The sequence below is a fragment of the Tamandua tetradactyla genome, chromosome 18, assembly GCF_023851605.1.
Source record: "Tamandua tetradactyla isolate mTamTet1 chromosome 18, mTamTet1.pri, whole genome shotgun sequence".
Lineage (NCBI taxonomy): Eukaryota > Metazoa > Chordata > Mammalia > Pilosa > Myrmecophagidae > Tamandua > Tamandua tetradactyla.
The window spans coordinates 43,471,716-43,495,190 of record NC_135344.1 but is presented as its reverse complement, the minus strand read 5'-3'; the positions used below and the strand labels follow the sequence as shown (position 1 = coordinate 43,495,190).

Here is a 23,475-nt window from a genome sequence, read left to right as displayed (position 1 = left end):
AAAGTCGGAAGGTATCCTGCTTTTTGCATTTACCTTCAGCTGATCTTCTTCACAGGAGGACTGAACTCTGAAGGAGAGCATCAGCCAATAAAGCCAATTTACAAATACTGTGAATGGTGTGTTGCTGTTGTTGTTTTAGCTCCTCACACTCAAGGAAATTATCTAGCTGGATACAAACTTAAGTAGCAGGCAGCTCAGGGACTAAATCTCAGAGCTAACACTTTTAAATATTAAAATATAGAGGGTGAAACAGAAGATTACAAGACAAAGAAACAGGAAATGATGACCCATTCAAAGGAACAAGATAAAAATCCAGAAAACATCAAAAAAAGGCAGGACTTTGGACACATCAAACAAAGACTTAAATGATATTTAATATACTCAAGGTGATAAAGAGAAGCACACAGAAGGAACTAATGGTTTCAGAAAACAACAAATAAAAATGAAAATATCAATAAAGGGATAGAAATTTTAAAAAGAAACAAAAAAGAATACTGGAGATGATAAAATTGAAATGAAATATTCCCTAGAGGACTTCAGCAGCAGATTGGAGCTGGCAGAAGATAGTATCAGTAAATTATAAAACAAGAAAATTGAAATGGCTCAGGCTGAGAAGTACAAAGAAAAAAAGAATGTACAAAAGTTAAAAGAATTTAAGAGATCTATGGGATACTATCAAACTTACTAATGTATACATTATGGCAGTCCCAGAGGGGATGGAGGACAGAATGGGGCATAAGGAATAATCAAAGAAACAATGGCAGAAAACTTCGCAAATTTCACAAAAGACATGAACACGCAACTTCAAGAAGCCCAACAAACTCTCCAAACAGGATAAACTTGAAGAGAAGCAAGCAGGGGCACAGAGTAGTCAAAGTGTCAAATACCAAGGACAAAAAGCGAGTTCTGACAGCTGGAAGAAAACAGAAACAAAGAATGTTCAAGGGTATCACACCACGGTTAAGTGTGTATTTCTCATCAGGAACCATGGAGGTAAAAAGTCAGTGGAGGAAATATTTAAAGTACTGAAAGAAGACAATTGCCAAACAGGTATTTAAAATCGGTGAAATTGGGCGGGCCGCGGTGGCTCAGCGGGCAAGAGTGCTTGCCTGCCATGCCGGAGGACCTCGGTTCGATTCCCGGCCCCAGCCCATGTAAAAAACAAACAAACAAACAAAATATAATAAAACAAGAAAATGTTTAAAGATGTTTCCCTTTCTTCTTTCCTTCCTTCCTTCTCTCTGTCTTTAAAAAAAAAAAAAAAAAAAAAAAATCGGTGAAATTGTCTTTTGAAAATGAGGGAAATATTAAGACCTTCACAAATGAACAAAAGCTGAGAGAATTTGTAATCACTAGATGTGCCTTACAAGCAATGCCAAAGGGAGTTCTTCAAACTGAAAGTGTACACTAGACAGTAGATTTAAGTGGCATAAAGAAATAAAGACCACTAATAAAGGTAACCATATGGATAATTATAAACGTCAGTAATATTATATTGTAGTTTAGTATGGAACTCCACTTTTTACTTTTTACATGTTTGAAAATGAAAATTCATAAAATGCAATGATAAGTCCATGGTTTTGGACATACAATATATAAAGATAAACTCTGAAATACAACAAAATGGTGGCGGAACAGAGAGATATAGAAACAAGCACATGGGCAAGATATTGAAGTTAAGCTTGTTTCAAATCAAATATGGTCACTATAGATTTATGATGTTAAATTTAAGCCCCATGGAAATCACAAACAAAATATATGAAAAATACATACAGAAAGTAAAACACTGTTATGAAGGACAAAGAAGTTCACTATATACTGATAAAGAGGTCAATTCAAGAAGAGAACATATTTATAAATATTCAGACATACTTCATTTTATTGTACTTCACTTTATTTTGCTTTCCAGATATTGCATTTTTTTTTTTACAAATTGAAAGTTTGTAGCAACCTGCTTTGAGCAAATCTATCCGCGCCCGTTTTCTAACAGCATGTGTTTTTTCATGGTCTTGTGCCACGTTTTGATTTAGGTATTTAGCATTTAGGCATAATTCTAATATGCATGCAATTGACAATAGAATAGCATAAAATAACTTTCATATGTACTAGGAAACCAAAAAATTCATATGACTCAGTTTACTGCAATATTCACTTTATTTCAGTGGTGTGGAACTGACCCGTTGATATTTCTGACGCAAGCCTGTATATGCACCAAATGGCAAAGTCTCCAACTATATGAAGCAAATATTGACAGATCTGAAGGGAGAAACAGATGATTCTATATCAATAATAGGAGACTTTAATACACCACTTTCAATAATGGATAGAACATGTAGACAGAAGATCAATAAGGAAAGAGAAGACTTTAATGATACTATAAACCAACTAGAACCACAGACATATATAGAGCACTTCACCCAACAGCAGCCAAATACACACACACTTCTGGTGTACATCGGTCATTATTTCTGGTGTACATCAGTCATTATCCAAGATAGAGAATATGTTAGGTCACAAAACATGTTTCAACATATTAAAAAATACTGGAAACCATACAATGTATCTTCTGTATGGACTGAAACTAGAAATCAATAACAGAAGGAACAAGAAAATTCACAAATAATTAAACTGCACATTCCTTTTTTTCCACAGAGAATATTTTCTTTTATTAACTTTGTATATATAGTCATACCAGTTTTAAAATAAATGTTATTGCAGAAAAAAAAAACAATGGATTAATACTATTAATACTTTTAAACCTCATTAATACTTTTTTGAGATAAAAGGAAAAATTATTGGGCTGTGATTATATGTATAATAACATTATAGGAACAGAAAAAGGACTTTCAATAAAACTAACATATCTGCAAAACAAAAACAAAAACCAAATTATGCAACTACTAAATTGATCCCTGATGTCATATTTTATTTTTTTGAATTTGTTCTTTAATGTAAAACAATTAACAATTTAAAAAGAAGAAAACATTTTTATTAAAAATTATTATCCAAATAATAATAAAATTAAGCAAAATATTTCATGTATGAATTAAAATTGGCTGTCACCAAATGGAAACAATGCTTCTCACCAGTTTGCATTCAGGTTTGTTTCACATTTAAACACACATAAAACCTCTAAGCAGTCACATAGCATAAAAGAATCAAGTTAAGTGAAGTTCTCTTTCTTTAGTGCATCATCACCATTTACTTAAAATCTGCTAGCTAAATGTGGGAATTTGTAGCACCTCAGGAGTTAGAGACACAAACCATGCCTGAAAGTTAAATAAGAAATAAACTCTTTCTCTCTATAAATTTATATATAGAATAAATAATAAAAAATGTCTTATCTTGAAATTTACATATGTATTTTTAAAACACAACAATAATCACAGTGATTATTTAAAACTTTGAGCACTAACAAAATACTTATTTGGGGGGAGTATTTTATCACTGAATAATTTAGAATCACTGGTAGATGGTGATAGTAAAAAGAAGACTGACTTTTAGTTAGTGTTACTACTTTTCAATAATTTCTCCACATATAATGCACCTCCTTACCGTCTGTACCTAATGAACAACATATTCTTAAACAACCAAGGGTCAAAGAAGAACCCAGAAGGGAAATTAGAAAATATCTTGAAGCAGATGAAAACAAAATATAACTAACATAAAACTTACAAGATGCAGTGGAAGGCAGTTTGGTGGTTCCTCAGGAAGCTAAGTATAGAATTACCATATGACCCAACAATACCATTGTTACGTTTCTATTCAGAGGACATGAGGGCAAAGACACAAATGGACATTTGTATACCAGTGTTTATAGCAGTATTATTTACAATTGCCAAGAGCTGGAAACAGCATAAACGTCCATCAGCAGATGAGTGGCTAAAGAAGCTGTGGTACATACATGTGATGGAATGTTATGCAGCTGTAAGACAAAATAAAGCTATGAAGTATGTAACAACATGGATGGACCTTAAGGACATTATACTGAGTGAGATTAGCCAGAAACAAAAGGATAAATACTGTATGGTCTCACTGATATGAATTAACATTAATGAATGAACTTGGTTAATTTCAGCTAAGAACAGAGGTCATCAGGAGATAGAAATACAATAGATATTGGGTAATTGGAACTGAAGGGATACAGATTGTGCAATGGGACTGATTGTAAAAAAATCAGAAATGAATAGCACAGTACTATCTAACTGTAATGCAATAACGTAAGAACACTGAATGAACCTGAATATGAGAATGACAGAGGGAGGAGGCCTGGAGGTGCAAATGAAATCAGAAGGAAAGATATATGATAAAGACTGAGATGGTATAATCTAGGAATGCCTAGAGTGTACAAAATAATAGTGATTTAATGTACAAATTTAAAAATGTTTTGCATGAGGAAGAACAAAGGAATGTCAGTAATTCAGGGTGTTGAAATAGATGGTAGTTAATATTTTAAAACTTTAACTTATGTGTGAGACTAAAGCAAAAATATTTATTGATACAAAAGCAAAAAATATTTATTGGTACAAAATTTATATTTTGACTAGTGCATTTCCTAATATAACTTACGTGGATAGTCAATTGAACACCATAAGTACATGGAACCTTAAGTAAGGCATGAAATTTTGTAGGTTTGTCTGGAATAATGCCTTGGTAAATCCCAGAAGGATTTGAACAGTGAATAAAAAGTATTTGCAAAGTCCCCTTGGGGGAATGGTAAGAAAGGGGGAAAATTCAACTTCCCCAAGTAAGAATTTTTTTTATATTCTCACAAGCAGTGGGGACAACCAAAGCAATAGGCTGAGCCCCCAATCTTGGGGTTTGTTCATATGAAACTTAACCCCACAAAGGATAGGCTAAGCCTACTTAGAGTCACCCCCAAGAGAACCTCTTTTGTTGCTCAGATGTGACCTCTCTCTCTCAGCCAACACAACAAGCAAACTCACTGCCCTCCCCCTCTCTGCTTGGGACATGACCTCCAGGGGTGTGGACCTTCCTGACAACATGGGACAGAAATCTTAGAATGAGCTGGGACTCAGCACCATGGGATTGAGAAAACCTTCTCAACCACAAGGGGGAAGAGAGAAATGAGACAAAATAAAGTGTCAATGGCTGAGAGATTCCAAGCAGAGTTGAGAGGTTATCCTGGAGGTTATTCTTACGTTTTAAATAGATATCACCTTTTTTAGTTAAAGCATAACAGAGAGGTTGGGGGGAACTGCCTGAAAATGTAGAGCTGTGTTCCAGTAGCTATGTTTCTTGAAGACTGTAAAATGATATAGCTTTCACAATGTGACTGTGTGATTGTGAAAACCTTGTGTTTGACGCTTCTTTTATCTACCTGATGGACAGATGAGTAAAACATATGAATTAAAAATAACGGGGAACAAATGTTAAAATAAATTTAGTAGATTGAAATGCTAGTAATCAATGAAAGGGAGGGGTAAGAGGTGTGGTATGTGTTCTAGTTTGCTAGTTGCTGGAATGCAATACACCAGAAACAGAATGGCTTTTAAAGGAGGAATTTAATAAGTTGCTAGTTTACAGTTCTAAGGCAGAGAAAATGTCCCAAATAAACAAGTCTATAGAAATGTCCAATCTAAGGCATGCAGGGAAAGATACCTTGGTTCAAGAAGGCTGATGAAGTTCAGGGTTTCTCTCTCAAGTGGAAGGACACATGGTGAACACAGTCAGAGTTTCTCTCTCATCTGGAAAGGCAGATAATGAACACGGTCAGGGTTCCTCTCTCATCTGGAAGGGCACATGGTGAAAATGGCATCATCTGCTAGCTTCTTCTCCTGGCTTCCTGTTTCATGAAACTCCCTGGGAAGCATTTTCCTTTTTCATCTCCAAAGCACTGGCTTGTGGACTCTCTGCTTCATGGTGCTGCAGCATTCTCTGCTCTCTCCGAATCTCCTTCATTCTTCAAAATGTCTCCTCTTTTATAGGACTCCAGAAACTTATCAAGACCCACCCAAATAAGGAGAGACACGTCGTCACCTAATCCCAGTTTAACAACCACTCTTGATTAAATCATATCTCCAGAGGGATGTTCTGATTACAGTCTCAAACGTAGAGTATTGAATAGAGATTATTCTGCCTTTACGAAATGGGATTTTGATTAAAACATGGCTTTTTTAGGAGACATACATCTTTTCAAACAGCACAGTATGTATGAATTTTTTTTCTGTTGTATTTTTATTTCTTTTTATGAATTGATGCAAATGTTCTAAGAAAAGATCATGATGAATATACAACTATGTAATAAAAAATAATGTTCATATTGTACGTTGATTGGTTTTATTAATAAAAATTAAAAAAAAAACTTATAGGATGAAACAAAGGCAGTGATGAGAGGGATATGTTCACCTTTTAGTGCTTAAGTGAAAAAAGAAGAAAAATCTCAAATCAGAGACCTAACCTCTCAATGGAGGAGCTATAAAAAGAAGCTTCATGTAAACTTAACATGAGCAGAAGGAAGAAAATAATAAAGACTAGAGTAGAGACAAATGAGATAGAGAATTAAAAAGAAAATATCAAACAATAAAACCAAGAGTTGATTATCTGAAAAAAACAATATAACCCACAAGCCTTAAGCAAGACTGACACAGGAAAAAAAGAGGATGGATACTAATAATTAAATCAGATATGAAAGGAGGAAATTACTATCGACCCTAAAGAAATAAAAGGAATGACAAGAGGACACTATGGACAACTATATGTCAACAAATTAGATAACCTAGATGAAATAGACACAGTTCTAAAACCCACATAATCTGCCTGTATAACTCAAGAAGAAATAGAAAATCTCAACTGGTCAATAACAAGTAACATGACCAATAACAAATCAGTGACCAAATATCTCCAAACAAAGAACAGTCCAAGACCAAATGGCTTCATTGTTGAATATTACAAACATTGCAAGAAGAATTAATGCCAATTCTGCTTAAACTCTTCCAAAATATTAGAGGAGAAGAAGCACTAATTCTATGAGGCCAGCATGACTGTAACACACATGCCAGGAAAAGATAGCAAAAGAAAAGAAAATTATAAATATATCCTATGATTGTAGAGGAAAAATTCTCAACAAAATACCAACTAATTGAATCCAAAAGCACATTAAAAGGGTAGTCAAGCATAAGAAAATCAATTACTGTTATACACCATATTAATAAAATGATGGAAAAACTCCACATGACATCTTAAAACAGAAAAGGCATTTACAAAAATCCAGTGCCCCTTCTGAATAAAACAAACAAACAAACAAGAAAACCTTAGAAATCTAGGAACAGAAGGAAACTTCCTCAACATAATAAAATGATAAAACACCATCTACACAGCGGGCAATGGTAGTTCAGTGGCAGAATTCTCGCCTGCCATGTTGGACACCTGGGTTTGATTCCCAGAGCCTGCCCGTGCAAAAAGACAAAACAAAACAAAAACACCATCCACAGGAAAAAAAAAAAAAAACTGACAGCTAACAGCGTACTCAATGGTGAAAGACTGAAAGCTTTCCCTCTAAGATCAAAGAAAAGACAAGGATGCCCACTGACATAACTGTAATTTGATATTGTCCTGGAAATTCTAGCCAGAAAAATTATGCAAGAAAAAGAAATTCAAGGCATCTAATTTAAAAAGGAAAAAATAAAAATTCCCAACTTGCAGATGAAATGATCCTACTAGTGCAAATAAACTAATTCAGCAAAGTGGTAGGGAACAAGATCAGCATGCAAAAATAGTGTTTCTATACATTAGTAATGAGTAATACGGAAATTAAGAAAAAATTCAATTTACAATAACAACTGAAAGAATCAAATATCTAAGAACAAACGTAACAGGATTTAAGTGTCTTACACAGGAAAACTACAAAACATTGCTAAAAGACATCAAAGAAGACCTATATAAATGGGTAGATATTCCATCATCGTGGATTGGAAAACTAAATATCTATCCAAAGCAAGTTGCAGATTCAACAAAATCTCAGTCTAGAATCTAGTAGCCTTCTTTACAGCAATGGAGAAGCTAATCATAAAATTTGTATCAAAAAGTAAGGGGTTTTGAATAGCCAAAACCTTCTTGAAAAGATTGAACAAATTTGGAGGGCTCATACTTTCCAATTTTGAAACTATTTCAAAGCTACAGTAATTAAAACAACATTGTACTGGCACAAGTTCAGATATATACAATATTGGAATCAAATAGAGAGTTCAGAAATAAACTCTTACAGCTATGGCCCATTGGTTTTCTTGTTTTTTTTTTTGTTTTTTTTTAATAGTAGATATGTATGGCCCATTGGTTTTCTTGTTTTGTTATTTTAAGTAGTATATACGTATTTTGAGCAAAAAAGTTTGTAGAATTAAGCATCCTGAATAAGGTTAGCCCAAGTAGCATTAACAAATGATGCAAAAACATAACCACAATAGTGGTCACACATTTCGGGACCTAGCAGCACCCAACAACAACAAAAATTTACTATGGAAGAGCTTCTTAAATACTTGTTAGACACTTGAAAAACAAAACAAATTGTCACGGATCATATGATTTTATAAAGCATAATAACCAGCCATGTCGGCATGTTTTTTGTTGTTGCTGTTGCTGTTTTTTAAATATTTTTAATTGAGAAATCTTCACACCTGTCAACCCATATATGGTAGACAATCAGTGGCTCACAATATCATTATATAGTTGTATATTCATCGCCATGATCATTTTTAGAACATTTGCCTCACTCCAGAAAAAGAAATAGAATGAAAAAAGAAAAAAAAAAAAAAAAAACTCATACATCCCATATTTCTTTCCTCTCCCTCTTATTGACCCTAATGTTTCAATCTACCCATTTTTTAACCCTTTATCCCCCTTTATTTAATTTTTATCATTTTTTTTTTTTTACTTATCTGTCCATACCCTGTGTGTCAGTTTGAAAGGACTTATGTACCCAAGAAAAGCCATGTTTTAATCCTAATCAATCTTGTGGGAGCAAATATTTCTTCTAATCCCTATTCAGTACTATAGGTTGGAAACTTGATTAGGTTGTTTCCAGGGAGATGTGACCCACCCACTTTTGGGTATTAACCTTTCATTAGAGGGAGATGTGACTGTTGATTAGATGGGTATGTGACTCCACCCATTCCAGGTAGGTCTTGATTAGTTTATTGGAATCTTTTAAGGGAGAAAGCATTTTGGAGGAAGCTTGAGAATGACGGGAGAGCAACAGAGCAGTCAGGAGAACGACAAGAGCCAGAGTTCATTCAACCAGAGACCTTTGGAGATGAAGAAGGACCATGCCCCTGAGAGAGCTTCATGAAACAAACCGGAAGAGAAAGAGCCAGCAGACTTTGCCATGTTCACCATGTGCTTTTCCAGTTGAAAGAGAAACGTTGAATGTCATCAGCCTTCTTGAACCAAGTATTTTTTGTGGATGCCTTAGATCAGACATTTCTATAGCATTGCTTTAATTTGGACATTTACAGCCTTAGAACTATAAACTAGCAACTTATTAAATCTCCCTTTTAAAAGTTGTTCCAATTCTGATATATTGCATTCTGGCAGCTAGCAAACTAGAATACCCTATATAAAAGAAACATCAGACACAAGGTTTTCAAAATCACACTGTTACCTTGTAAAAGCAATATAGTTATATACTCGTCTTCAAGAATCAAGGCTACTGGAATGCAGCTCAACAGTTTCAGGCACTTCCCTTCAGCCACTCCAACATAACATTAACTAAAAAGGGATACCTATATAATGCATAAGAATAACCTCCAGGATAAACTTTCACCTCTATTTGAAATCTCTCAGCCACTGAAACTTCATTTTGTTTCATTTTTCTTCCCCCTTTTGGTCAAGAAAGCTTTCTCAATCCCATTATGCCAGGTCCCAGCTCCTCCCAGGAGTCTTGTTCCACATTGCCAGGGAGATTTACACGCAGGGGAGTCATGTCCCACATAGAGGGGAGGGCAGTGATTTCACCTGCCACGTTGGCTCAGAGAGAGTCCACATCTGAGCAACAAAAGAGTTTCTCTGGGGTGACTGTTAGGCGTAATGATAAGTAAGCTTAGCTTCTCTTCTGCAGGAATAAGTTTCACAGGGTATGGTAGTTAGATTCAGTTGTCACCTTGGCCAGGTGAAGGCACCTAGTTCTGTTGCTGTGAACATGAGCCAACGGTACATAAACCCCATCTGTAGCTGATTGCATCTGCAGTTGGCTAGGAGGCATGCTTGCTGTAATGAATGATGTTTGACTTAATTGGCTGGTGCTTAAATGAAAGAGCACAACATAGCACAGCCCAAAGCAGCTCAGTATACCTCATCTCAGCACTTGCAACTCAGCCCAGGCCTTTGGAAGTGCAGAAAGAAATCACCCCAGAGAAAGTTATTGGAACACAGAGGCCTGGAGAGAAGGCCAGCAGAGACCACCCTGTGCCTTCCCACATAAGAAAGAACTTCAGTTGTAAGTTAGCTGCCTTCCCTCTGAAGAACTAATGGAATAAATCCCCTTTTATTAAAAGCCAATCCGTCACTGGTGTGTTGCATTCTGGCAGCCAGCAAACTAGAACAGATTTTGGTACCAGAGGGTGGGGTGCTGCTGTGGTTTGCAGGTACCAGATATATCAGAATGTTTTTTTGGGAGGCCAAGAGGAAGATTTTGGAGGAATTGTGAAGAGAATGACGGAGAAATCCTGGAGTTCTTGAAGAGACTGTTGGTGTAAATGGAACCACTGCCAATCTGGACAAAGGGAGACACAAAGGGACAAATTGGAGTTTGCAGAGTGAGAATCATGGAAGCTTGGGTCTGAAGCCAAGAAACCTCAGCCGGGAGAGTGGACCCACCCATATACATGGAGAGGGTGAGTTTGCCCTGAGGACAGAGAATGAATCTCCCATCTCACTGCAGTGAAAGAGTTGTGCCACCTCAGGCCTTGGAAAAAGTAAAGCGTGCTCCTTCGGGGACTGGGGAGAGCCTGGCTGCCACCACATGGAGAGGCTGAGGGTGTGCTCTGGAAATGGGAGAGAGCCTAAGTGTGGCCCAAATGCCTGGAGAGAGTGGAGCTGAGAAAAAGGTGGTCTCCTCAATGTTCCCTGAGGTTGACTATGAAAGAGGCGGGGCCACTGCATAGACCCTTGGGAAGGGTGGGACTGTCACTTTCTAAAGCTGAAGGATAAATGACTTTTAGACTTTGAAATCCAATGGTGCTTGCCCTGCAGGTTTTCCTCCCAATTTCTCCCTATGGATCTTATGACTGTCCCTCCTTTGTATATTGGCACCAGACAACTTGTTTTGAGATTCACAGGTCCACAGCCAGAAGCGAATTTTTTTGCACCTTAATATTGTTTAAGGTGATGTGTATAGTTGCCAAGTTGACAAGGGTTGGACATGTGGTAGTTAGATTCAGTTGTCAACTTGGCCAGGTGAAGGCACCTAGTTCTGTTGCTGTGAACATGAGCTAATGGTACGTGAACCTCTTCTATTGCTGATTACATCTGCAGTCGGCTAGGAGACGTGCCTGCTGCAATGAATGATGTTTGACTTAATTGGCTGGTGCTTAAATGAGAGAGCACAACGTAGCACAGCCCAAAGCAGCTCAGTATACCTCATCTCAGCACCCGTAGCTCAGCCCACGCCTTTGGAGGTACAGATAGAAATCACCCCAGGGAAAGTTGTTGGAACCCAGAGGCCTGGAGAGGCCAGCAGAGACCACCCTGTGACTTCCCACTTATGAAAGAACCTCAATTGTAAGTTAGCTGCCTTTCCTCTGAAGAACTAATGAAATAAATCCCCTTTTATTAAAAGCCAATCCATCACTGGTTTGTTGCATTCTGACAGCTAGCAAACTAGAACACAGGGGATAGGGGTAAACCCTAAGATCAAGGACTCAGTCTACTGAATTGGTTGTCCACACAGCTTGCAATGAATATCAAGAATTCCCCAGATAGGGAAGCTGAATATTTCCTCCTTTCTCCTCAGTCCTCCAAGGCAACTTTGCACCTACTTTCTTATTATGTCCAAATTACTCTGGGATATATCACGTCAGCCAGTTTTTAACTTGCCAGCCATTATACTCTCATCACTTGCCAGCACTGGGTCCTCCTCCTCCTCCCTACAACAGGCAACAAGCTGTGAGGATGCTGAAGTTTTCCCCACATCATGATCCAGGTAAGGACAATGTACACAGTTCCTTCACCAAGTTTGATGGTTAGGCTCAAATGAGGGGTGCTCTTTCATCTGCTGATCCCTCATCCAAGGATCCCTGTCTCTGCATGCAAACCAGGTGAAGATCAAGCCAAAGAACACACTTTTAGGGTCATGACGATGTAAGCTATGTTGGTGATGACCAAAGCATTATTAATCAAAGGCTTCAGTCAACTTGTAGTGTCTTCATCAATGAGAATGGGTTCATTGAGATACATCACTGGGAAAACCATAGTTCTAATATTTCCTGCTTCAACAAAGCCATTTATTTTTCTGACATAAGTGTTGATACGGAGCCTCTTGGCTGCTCGCAAGATAATCCCAGTAAAAGTATTAACTTCACAAATGGCTCATGATATTCCTTATTTGAATGCATGACTGCTATGGCTAAAACAAACTTCTCATCTGTTTGGTAGAATAGTGGAAAAGGCATAATTGGTGCACCATTCTTGCAGATGCTGACATTCAAGGCTCCTGAGCCCAAGCAGTTTCCTTGGGTATTGGCTAAGATTTCTGCAGGCACCTTGTGCCAAAAGGCAGACAGTCCCTGCATGTTCTCAAAGTTGCTTAGAGCTATATATAGTGACCTGCAAAAATCAGGTGGAAAGGCATAAAAGACTTCATCTTTGGTTATTAGTGGATGAAAAGAATCTCCATCTATACTCTTAATCATATTGCACTTCTCTGTAGTCCACCAGTCAAGTGTCATTTTTCCATTCCACTCCAAAATCTTTGTTATGGTAATTATCTTTTCCAGTTAGAAAAACATAATATTCATCATTAGTGCCATTTTTTCCATAGCACACACCAAAATAGGGAGAGACATCCAGTCTACATGTGCTGATAAGAGATAAGATCTAATCTTTATAACCTCAGAGCAACTCCTGGACAGTGTGAGTCACAAACACCTTCTGTCCATAGGCTTCCAACATGGCCTGAACGAGGTGGAAGGTCAGGGCCATTCCATGGCAGTCAATACAGGAATATTTAATGTACTATCCATTCAATTTTAGGGATTCCAACAGGTAGGGCTCATTCAAAAGCATAGGCCTTGTTGCTAACAGCAGATAATATTGCTCCATTACCCCCAAATTGAATATTTGCTTGCTTCTGAGTTCTCTGTAGGTGTAGGGCCCCACTTCTGTTATCTGAGGGATTTCCCCCTCGAGAATCTCCTCTGGATTGGTGACATTGAAGAAACAGAACTGGATGCATACAGGCAGCGGGGGCTTCTCCCAGGATCAAAGGTCTCAGCACCACTTTTTAACATAAGTGTTGTTATATTGTTTTTAACAATATTCTTTTGGATCACCTGGACCACGGACTTTTGGAAGACCCAAGCCACCAGCAGTGTAACCCGGTTACTAGAAGGAACAGGGACAGCGTTCCCACCTTGTAGAAGCAGCACCTGCCCATTCTGCGTGCCGCTCACATCGCAGCTTGCAGCTGAAAAAGGAAGAGAGAGGAACAGCAGTCACTCTCTCCCCTGCAAGTGGTCGGAAGAACTGGGATGCTTTGGCGTCAGCGTCCTGCCAGTGCTGGGGTACGCGGGGCATGCAGCTCTCCTCAAGCGACGACACTCTATGCTGGGCGGATAGGAGAGGAAAGCAACCAGCTTTGGTTTCCTGTACAAGGAGGGGGAGAGGAAGCCGGGCTTCCAGCCTGACTCAGTTCAACTGGTTGGTTTATGACAAGGATGCCAAGTTCACTTAAAAGGGAAAGAATAGTCTTCAGCAATGGTGCTGGGAAAACTGAATATCCATATGCAAAAGAATAAAGGTAGAGCTCTTCCTTCACACCATTATCAAAATTAACTCAAAATGGAACAGACCTATACATATAGGAACCCAACTGAAATCATAGGGAAACATCTCAAGGTCAAGCAATGGTTTCTTAGATTTTCCATAAAAAGCACAAGCAGTAAAAGAAATAGATAAATCAAACTTCATTAAGATTAAAAACTTGTGTGCATCAAATGATTTTATCATGAAAATAAAAAAGACAATATACAGAATAGGAAAAAATATTTGGAAACCACATATCTGATAAGAGTTGAATATCCAGAATATATAAACAATTCCTACAACTCAACAACAAAAAGACAAAGAACCTGATTAAAAAGTGGTCAAAAGACATGAATTGACAAGTCTCCAAGGATGCAAATTGGCCAATAAGTACATGAACAGATAGTCAACATCATTAGCCACTGGGGAAATGAAAATCTAAACTACAACAAGATACCGTTTCATACTTACTAGAATGACTCCTATTTAAAAAAAATTGAAAATCACAAGTGTTGGAGAGGATGTGGACAAATAAGGGTATTCATTTATTTTGATGGGAATGTAAAATGGTGTAGCACCTAGTGAAAGACAATTTGACAGTTCTTCAAAATGTTAAGTATAGAATTACCATATAGCTTGGCAACTTCCCTTCTAGGTATATACCCAGAAGAATTGAAAGCAGGCACTTGAACAAATGTTTGCACATTGATGTTCACAGTGGCATTATTCACAATTACCAAAAGGTGGTAGCAACCTAGTTTCCATCAACAGATAAATGTATAAACAAAATGTAGTACATACACACAATGGAATATTATTCAACCATGAAAAGAAATGAATATTATTCAGCCATGAAAATAAATGAAGCTCTGATACATGTGATGATATGGATGAACCTTGAAGATCTCATGTTGAGTTTAACATGCCAGACACAAAAGAGTAAATGCTGTATGATCTCAGTGCTATAATATACTTAGAATAAGCAAATGAACAGAGTCAGAAACTAGAATACAGGTTACAAGGGGCTGGGGTGGGGACAGGGAATGGGGAGTTAATACTTAATTGGTAGTTTCTGTTTGGGATGATGGAAAAGTTGTTGGTAATGGATGGTGGCGATGGTAGCACAGGAGTGTGAATGTAATTAACACCATTGAATCATATACTTTAATGTAGTTAAAGGTGGCAATTTTAAGTTGTATAAATTTACTAGAATAAAAGTTAAAAAAAATATATATATAGGATTATACTACACAGTGAACCCTAATGCGTTTTCTGTGTGATTTTTCTGTAAATCTACAATTTCTCTAATAAAATACATATGTATCAAAGGAAAGACTCAAGAAACGTGGGCCAGTTGGTCCTTCGCCAATCTGTGAGGGAGGTATATTTGCGATGGGGGATATTTCAGATTCTCCTGCTACACTGTCACCTTTTGTCTTTTCTCAGGCTCCTGTTACTTGGAACAGTCCCCTCCTCTTCTGCTCAGAAGAGAGGTCTGACACTAGTTCACCATCCAAATTCCATTTCAGTTGTCCTCAGGCCTGCTCTCTACTATCACCCCACCCCCATCCCACCCCAGCACAGGAACATTTTTCTGCAGAAAAAGGTCTAAAATGTTTTGCCCATTGGCCACACTGCCAGGATTAGGAATTTTGGAATTGCAAACCTCAACATATGTACATATCCAAACTTCTCTTGCAGGAAAGAAAAGAATATCACCACTTTCATGTGACAGTCAGCTCAGGAAACCCTACTGACCCAGTCATGAAAGGCCATGGGCCTGGAGGTCAGAGAGAAGTCATTAAGCAGTGCATTCTCTGCATAAAACTGCAGGAGGCCTCTAGATTATGATAAAAAATACTATGCTAGGTAATGGCCTGGAAAATACATGCAAACAAGGTGAAAATCTTTACCTCCCTCTGCTTCTCCCTTTTACCCCTCCATGCTGCCCAGTAGGAATAGAAAAAAAAAAGAGAGAGAAATATACGTAGAAATTTCCCTAACTCAGTCTGTGTTACCAAGTGAGTTTGAGGAGTTGCATCTACCTAAAGTATGAAAACGTATTGCCTGGCACGGAGTAATTTAATTCCATCCAAATCTGATTGAGGGCCCTGTCTCATGAGGTTTTAGCCTCTGTCAAAATAGGAAGCGACAGCTGAGGGAAGTGACCAGATACTCGGCAGAATCACCAGATTCTGTAAGAATTCTGTAAGAAAGTGATTTACAGAGCACCCGACCTTGCCTTGAGGAACCAAGGAATAAATATGCAACCAAAGTGGTGTAAATAGAAACAGAGAGGAAGGAATAACCTCTCCTGCTCCCATTCCTGTCTCGCCATGGGAGGGTCTTTTTCACATGAGGGCTGTGTGATACTGGACCGCTTGCATGCTGAGCTCCTTGCTGCCCTACATGGCGAGTCAGGAAAGGCCAAGTTGCTGAGGACAACACATTTTACTAAGTCTGTGAAACCTATCATTCTTCATAATGTCACACCAGGAAAAACTGGAAAAGCAGAACAAACGCAGACTTTTCCCTAGCAAAGTGTCTACTGTTCTAGGAAGGCAAATGCATGGCCTATGGTGCCTTGCTTCAAAGAAAAACAAAACTTTCAGAAAAATTTAGACCCTTTAAAGATAGCCATCATTTCTTGGTATTTGCAGGCAAAACTGAACGGAGTCTGATTAATTCCGCACACTCCTCTGTCTTTGGCTGTGTCTCCCTCTCTCTTTCTCTGTTTCCCTCTCCCTCTATTCCTTTTAAAGCCATGGTCTTTCTCTCTTAGTGTCTTAGCATTTGATAGGAAAAAAAAGTTTATGTTCTTCAAAAGCATGGAGCAGAGTTCCTGCAGAAAAGCGGAGCGCGGCCTGGGTTCAGGACCTCGGGTCCTGGGCTCAGGACCTCGGGCGGAAGGGTGAGCTGGGGTTCGGGGGCGACCTGGGGACCCTGCCCAGCGGAGATCCAGTCTTCGGCCCCGCGACTGCCCGCTGCTCCGGCCGGCGCCCTGAGCCAGCGCCGAGCCCTGCGCTCCCCTTCCCGCGGGGCCTGAGGGCCGCAGGCGGGGCGGGGCGAGAAGAACCGCTGCCTCGCGTTGACTGTGGAGGCGGCTGGAGGTCCAGGAGGCGGGTCTGCGTGCACTCCAGCTCGGGCGTCTTCAGGCCTTGGGGTCAAGCAGATCGGAGACGTGAGGCCCCCTCATCCCAACTGAGCGAGATGCGGCCTCGCCCCAAAGAAGGGACAGAGGCCTTGAAGGGCCTGGGCGGTGACGGGGCCCTGGAGGGCGCCCGCGGGACGATTAGACTTCCGTCTGCTTGACAGTGGGAGAGAGAAATAGCAGAAGAGAGTGCCATACGTGTCCAATAATAAGTATCCACCGCCCTTTGGGAAGATTTCCTGGCCGCTTATATATAACATTTCCTGTATATATAACATGGAAAAGCTGCTCTCAGCTTTCCCCCCTCTCATTTTTTGTTGCTGTTGTTGTTTTTGTGGGGGTGCATGGTTGGGGACTCGAACCCCCTCCCCCACGTTTTAAAAGAAAGAGTTTGCTACGTCTAGGCTTTCTAGATTTAAAAAGGTTGCTGAGGTATGGTAGAGTTAGAAAATCACACCTCTTGTAATGCCCATTTGTTTAAAAAAAAAAATCAAAGAAAAGAAATGTCTTCTGGAAATGACTTTGAAATGGAATTTCGACGACCTCTGAAGGCTACCGCAGCACATCCGCTTGCCTGTTCTGTGGCTCAGAGGACCCGGAACGCAAGGCTGAGAAGAGGAAGAGAAGAAGGTTCTGTGCCCGACTGGGCATATTTGGAAGATATATTCATATTATGACCATACCATTGTTCTGTGTGTGCGCTTTATGCCTCACAACTCTCTATATAATTGATAGTGCAAAGTAATTTTTTTTAAATATCTTCTCTTTCTAGTGCTTGTCATATGTTAAAAGTAGAGGTGGCATGTCCCTCCTGGGGTCCAGAAGTTGTTACTCTTCTGAAGTTGCTATCTTTCCCATATGTGTTTTTGGAATGCAGACTATGTATATATATTATCTATATAGATAAAGATAATACATTATTTTAAAATTTTAGTATTATATACAAATGATGGCTCCACATTACACTTTGATATTTAATGATGTTGATATATATTCATTCATTAAAAATACTGCAAATATGCCGTTGTATGAACATACCACAATCTATTCTTTACTCGGTGATGCATATTTATGTTGTTTATAGTGTTTTGCTATTTTAAACAATGTCATGGTTAACATTCTTACATGTGTCTGCTTGTGAGCATGTATGTACCTAGCACTACTGGGTTGATACAATTATTTGTATGCAAAATTGCTCTCCAGAGTGTTTGTATTTCTCCACATCCTCATCACTTCTTGGAATTAACAGACTTTTTAATCTTTGTTGATATGATTGGTGATTTTTATAACATTTCTCTGTAAGACTGAGTGTCTTTTCATTGGTATATTATTAATTCTAATTTCTAAAGTCACAGTTTATAATATTTTCCCTCTTTTCCGTCAGATTGTTTTCTTAATTATTAATAGGAATTCTTAATAAATCTGAATTTTAATCTTTATCAATTAAAAAAAAAAAACTAGAGGTGGCATTTGTTATACATGTTTAGGATGATAACCTCCCCCCAAAAAGTAGAGGTGGTAAAATAACACATTTTGTAATTACTTTTTTGTTAAAGTTTGTATGAAATTATGTGGGTCTTTTTTTTTTTTGGAGTGGCCCAACCACATGTCTGAGTGCACACATGTGGTGTAAAGGTTTGGGGGAGGAGGAAGGATGTACAAAGGGCTCTATGCCCGCATTTTTAAAATGAGGCAAGCTTAACCATTGTGCCTATATTCATGCATTTGGTTTTCTTTTCCTGGACACGCACATCCTGATTTACAACATCTAGTCTTCTAGGTGTTAAAGAGATCTCCAGTGTACAACAAAAATAGAGTAAACTAATACATCTTGACCATTTTGTGTTAATATTCCTAGGAAACATTGTTTTCTGAAATTTTGAACATTATAACCTACAGGGTTGGTGGAGTAGACATGGAAGGGAAGGGTTCAAGACCAGAATGTTCATCATTAGAAGACGCTTTCTTGTTATAACTGTTGTTTTATGTGTGCAGTTTATTCAAGATTGCTGTGTATGTAGTGGACAAACCAAGTCCTAATTTGAAATATCTCATCTGTCTAGATGTCTGGAAGTGCCTAACATATGTTAAAAGTAGGAGGAGTAAAATATTATTTTGTAGATATTAGTTTGGTCAAATTCATAGAAGATGGTGTCTTTTGGAAATGAGATTGTTAAACTGTCTCTGTGAGCAGCATGCTGCTGTCTGTTTACTCTTTCAGTGGTCGGGAAGAGATGGAAAGGAAGCAGTTGCAAAACAATACAGCTAGTGTGTTCATGCTTGAACAATTTCAGATAAAACTTTTTCTGCATGTTCTGTGCATCTTGTTTGGCTGTACAAATAGTGTATATAATGGATAAATGAATCCTAGTTTTTCATCATCTAGTCTCTAGATGTTAAAGAGTCTGACAGGGTATGACAAAGTAGAGAAAAATCAGGATGTTTTGAATACTTTCTGTTGAAATTCATTGGAAAGCTGTAAAGGACTTTTGGGTAGAATTTTTTCAACCACCTCTAAACATTACACTTGCCTGTACATAGCCAATGAACTGTTGGTGGATAAAAGGAATGAGGGATGGTCTGAGGCGAACATGGTTATGTTTAGAAGAAACCTCGGATTGTAACCATTGTTATGCGTGTGCACTTTTATTTAACAATGCTATGTCAGTAGTGGACACATAAGTTCTTATTTGAAATATCAAGTCATTCTAAATGTTCAGAAGTGCTTGATTTGTTTAAAAATAAGGCCAATAAAATAACACTCTTAATAACTTTTAAAAATGGTAGGAAATAGTCTCTTTGGGAATGGGATTGTTAAACCACCCCTCTACCTTATACTCTTCTACTTGTTCATTGTCTTGAGGGAAGCTGGAGGGAAGAAATTGCAAAAGGTGTTTTGCTAGCGTGTACTAGAAAATTTCTGATCCTCCATTGCCCTGTGTGCTATATGCAACATTTAACTGCTCTGCTCCGTGTATGTTGTATATATACTAGACAAATGAATCCTAATTTCGGAATATCTAGTATCTAGTTGTTAAAGAGGTTCCAATGTATGACAAAAGTAGAGTTAGTAAACTAACACATTTTGTACACTTTGTATTAAAACTCATAGAAAAACTGTCTTCTGAAAATGACTTTTGGAAATGAAATTGTAAAACCATATCTAAGTAACGCATGTGTCTGTAACTCATCCACTGGGTTTGTGGTAGAAAGGAGGAATGGGGAGAAATGAAGGGATCTAGACCAGAATGTCTAAGACACTATTGGATATAATCATTGCTACATGTGTGGAGTTTCTTCAACACTGTCATGTATATCATGAGCAAATTTAAGTCTTTATTTGAAACATGAAATCTTTCTAGATGTTTAGAAGTGCACAAAGTGTGTTAAAAGTAGAGGTAGATACTGTTTTGTTAAAATTCATATGAAATATCTTCTGGAAATGAAATGGTCAAACTACCTCTAGAACAGTATACAGTATGCTTGTGCAGTTTCAGGGAGGAGGGAGAAGAAAGTGTCAAGGGCTCTATGCCAATAAGTCTATAGTTGGGCAAGATAAACCATCATCCTATATATTCTGTGCATTTTGTTTTTACTTTCCTGTGATTACGTCCTTTGTTACATGCGTAGTTTATTCAATGCTTCTGTGAGTATCGTGGGCAAACATAAGCCCTTATCTGAAATACTTTCTAGATACTTAGAAGTATACAACATATGTTACCAGTAGAGAGTGTAAATAGCACTTTTCGTTTTTGTTCTATTAATTTCTAGGAATGGCTGTATTTGGGGAATGGCATTGTTAAACTAAATGTCTTAGAATGGGGGCAGGGAAGGAAGTGCTCATGAGTTGTTAGAAAAGTCCAGATTGTCTGACCATTGTTCTATATAGGCATTTTAGTTTTGCTGTGGATTAAAGGATACGTCCTAATGTCCAAAGTATATTAAAAATAAAGATAGTAAAATAATCCCTATATACGTATCCTTGTGTTAGTTCATAGGAAGAACGGTCTTCTGGGAGTGACTTTTGTCATTCTACCTCTTGGAACTAGATGCATTTCTGTACTTAGTAATTGACATGGTGGAAGAGGAAGAGGGAGGGCAAAGGAAAAAGCGTTCTTTGCTAGTGTCTCTAGATCTAGAAGACAATTTTAGATTATAATTATCCTTCTGTGTGTTTTTTGTGAAATACCTCTGTTTATTGCAAAGATTCATTCTTTATTTCAATGCTATTGTTTAAACTTTTTAGATGCCTTGAGGTGACAATGCATGTTAAAAAGTAGAGTTAGTGGATTCATGAATATATAAATATCCTTTTGTTAAATTAATAGAAAAGAAGCATTTTTGACATGGAATTATTAAACCACCTTTGAGAAGTACTCATGAGGACTTGTTTATTAAAGTTGACTACAGAAGGATAGAAGGAAGTGCAGGGAGAGGGATATTTCCATTTTGATGTACCCATGATATGTGAGCATCTCTTAGCTGTTCTATGAGAAAACATTGTTAAATAATTCAATGGAAACATACCTTCTTGCTAATATTTCAGTATACATCTGATAATGAATTCTCTTAGAAGCATTCTGCTTATTGTACCCTAACTTTATATTTCATTTTAAATTGACCATTAAGGGAATGCAGTAATTTTAACTTGGCTAAATGTCTATAGAAGCCTGTTGTCATTTTTGTCTTTTATGAAATTTTTGTCCCCAAGAAATGCAGAATACATTTTTCCCCTGATTGAATTGGTGTCATGTGTTCTTGCTTATCACAATACTCATGGCTTTGGGACTTTGAATTGATAAATATTCATGAAAAAGCATGATACATTCTGTGTGATCTCAAGCACATAAAAATGTATGTGCAGTTGTGTGTATATACACATAAAGGACCTAGAAGAAAATGTCAAACTGCAAACTGCTCGTGATTGTGGATGACTTTTGTGTTCTTTGCTCCTTGTACTTTTCAGTTTTCTATATTACATCATTAACTTAAAGGTTTGGGAAAAATGCTATTTTTAAAACTAAAACAAATAAAAAAGCATTGTGTGTGGTACTTTTCATTCTGAGCTGAAGAATTGGGGAGTGAGGCAGAGAAACAAATCTTTTTTTTTGACACAGAAGTGCCTCTATTGAATAAACCATTCTGCAGTCATAATTCCAAGCCTAATATGTACCTTCTCGTATTTGACTCAAAGTCCATTGTTATTACCAGTATTTCATGTGGCAAAAATGTATTCCCCTTATTATCTCAAAGTTGTGAATACCACAAATTTCTGTATTAGAAGAATTATCAGAGAAAGAGTAACCCATACTTATTGGTCTTTTGAGATTGAATTCTTGTCATGTCTGCTACAACTAGATTTTGTTTCTTTAAAGCAGTGATGCTGACAAATACCATCTGAAACCCATCTGTCCAGAATCTATGGAGCAAAATATAGACACCAACAACTGGAAAATATTTTAGTAAAAGTTACATATTATTGGAAGTATGCTGAATTACTTTATATTTGTGAAAACTTCTGACCTGACTCTATGGGAGTCATGTGTGAATCTGGAGGGAAAAAAAAGAAGGCCTTGGTATGAGAAGATGGAGATGGAACAGTCACAGGACACAATGCCTTACTGAAGAGAGGGACAAGGAAAGCCTATCTCGCAGAGGACAAAGGTTATCTTTCCTAGAAAGAGAAAGAAACTTGTCTAGGTACTAAGATCATTAATAATTATAGTTTAGTTCCTCATTGGTTTCTTGTCAATTTTCATGAATGCAGACATTCAATATCTGCTTTTTACTTATGGACTTTGAATATTAAATAATTATATCTTTTTCCCCCTGTTTTCATTGTCTGTTAAAATAATATTTCTTTAAAAAATTTAAAAAATGATCGCTTCTCGGCCTTTTGGCTAAGATCAAGTGTAGTATCTGTTCTTATCAGTTTAATATCTGATACATTCTCTGTCCGAGGACAATATATTAAATGGATTTTTGGAACAGGGAAATGGAATAGGAGCTTGCTCCGTCCACTGCATGCATCGACCTGGTATTGCAGTACTTCCAGGAATGGTGCACCCCCTCCTCAATTGCGGTGTGAACTGACAGACTTGATTTTTACTTGTTCTTCCTCTTTGCTTCTTTTCTTTACCAGACCGGGATGTCTACAGCTCTCTTTGTGTTTTTCCCCCTGAGCTGCTTGTACGGTTGTTTCTTCTTCGTCTCTTTCTTTCTTTTCTACCGACATGTCCTTTATTCGTGGCGATGGCCAACCCAAGTTTCGCGCAAGTGGTAAATAAATGCTAGGAAGTAAGTCTTGTGTGAGTAGTTCACTTGTGCTGCACGCAGGCCCTTTCTTGGAT

At 37.8% G+C, this 23,475-nt stretch overlaps 1 long non-coding RNA gene, 1 other non-coding gene and 1 pseudogene across 2 annotated transcripts in view; 1 reads left to right on the top strand and 2 right to left on the bottom strand.

The window, feature by feature from the left end:
- Positions 1-3,724, bottom strand: part of LOC143662630 (uncharacterized) — a 57,355-nt gene extending 53,631 nt beyond the window's left edge. The window contains exon 1 of the long non-coding RNA XR_013165494.1: positions 3,676-3,724. This is a non-coding gene — a long non-coding RNA (uncharacterized LOC143662630). The remainder of the gene's footprint in view (positions 1-3,675) is intronic.
- An 8,476-nt stretch (positions 3,725-12,200) lies between these two features.
- Positions 12,201-13,606, bottom strand: LOC143662629 (lysosome membrane protein 2-like; annotated as a pseudogene).
- A 9,399-nt stretch (positions 13,607-23,005) lies between these two features.
- On the top strand, positions 23,006-23,196 carry LOC143662850 (U2 spliceosomal RNA). Its single transcript, XR_013165618.1, has one exon. It is a non-coding gene; the product is annotated as a U2 spliceosomal RNA (small nuclear RNA).
- Positions 23,197-23,475: the final 279 nt, after the last annotated feature.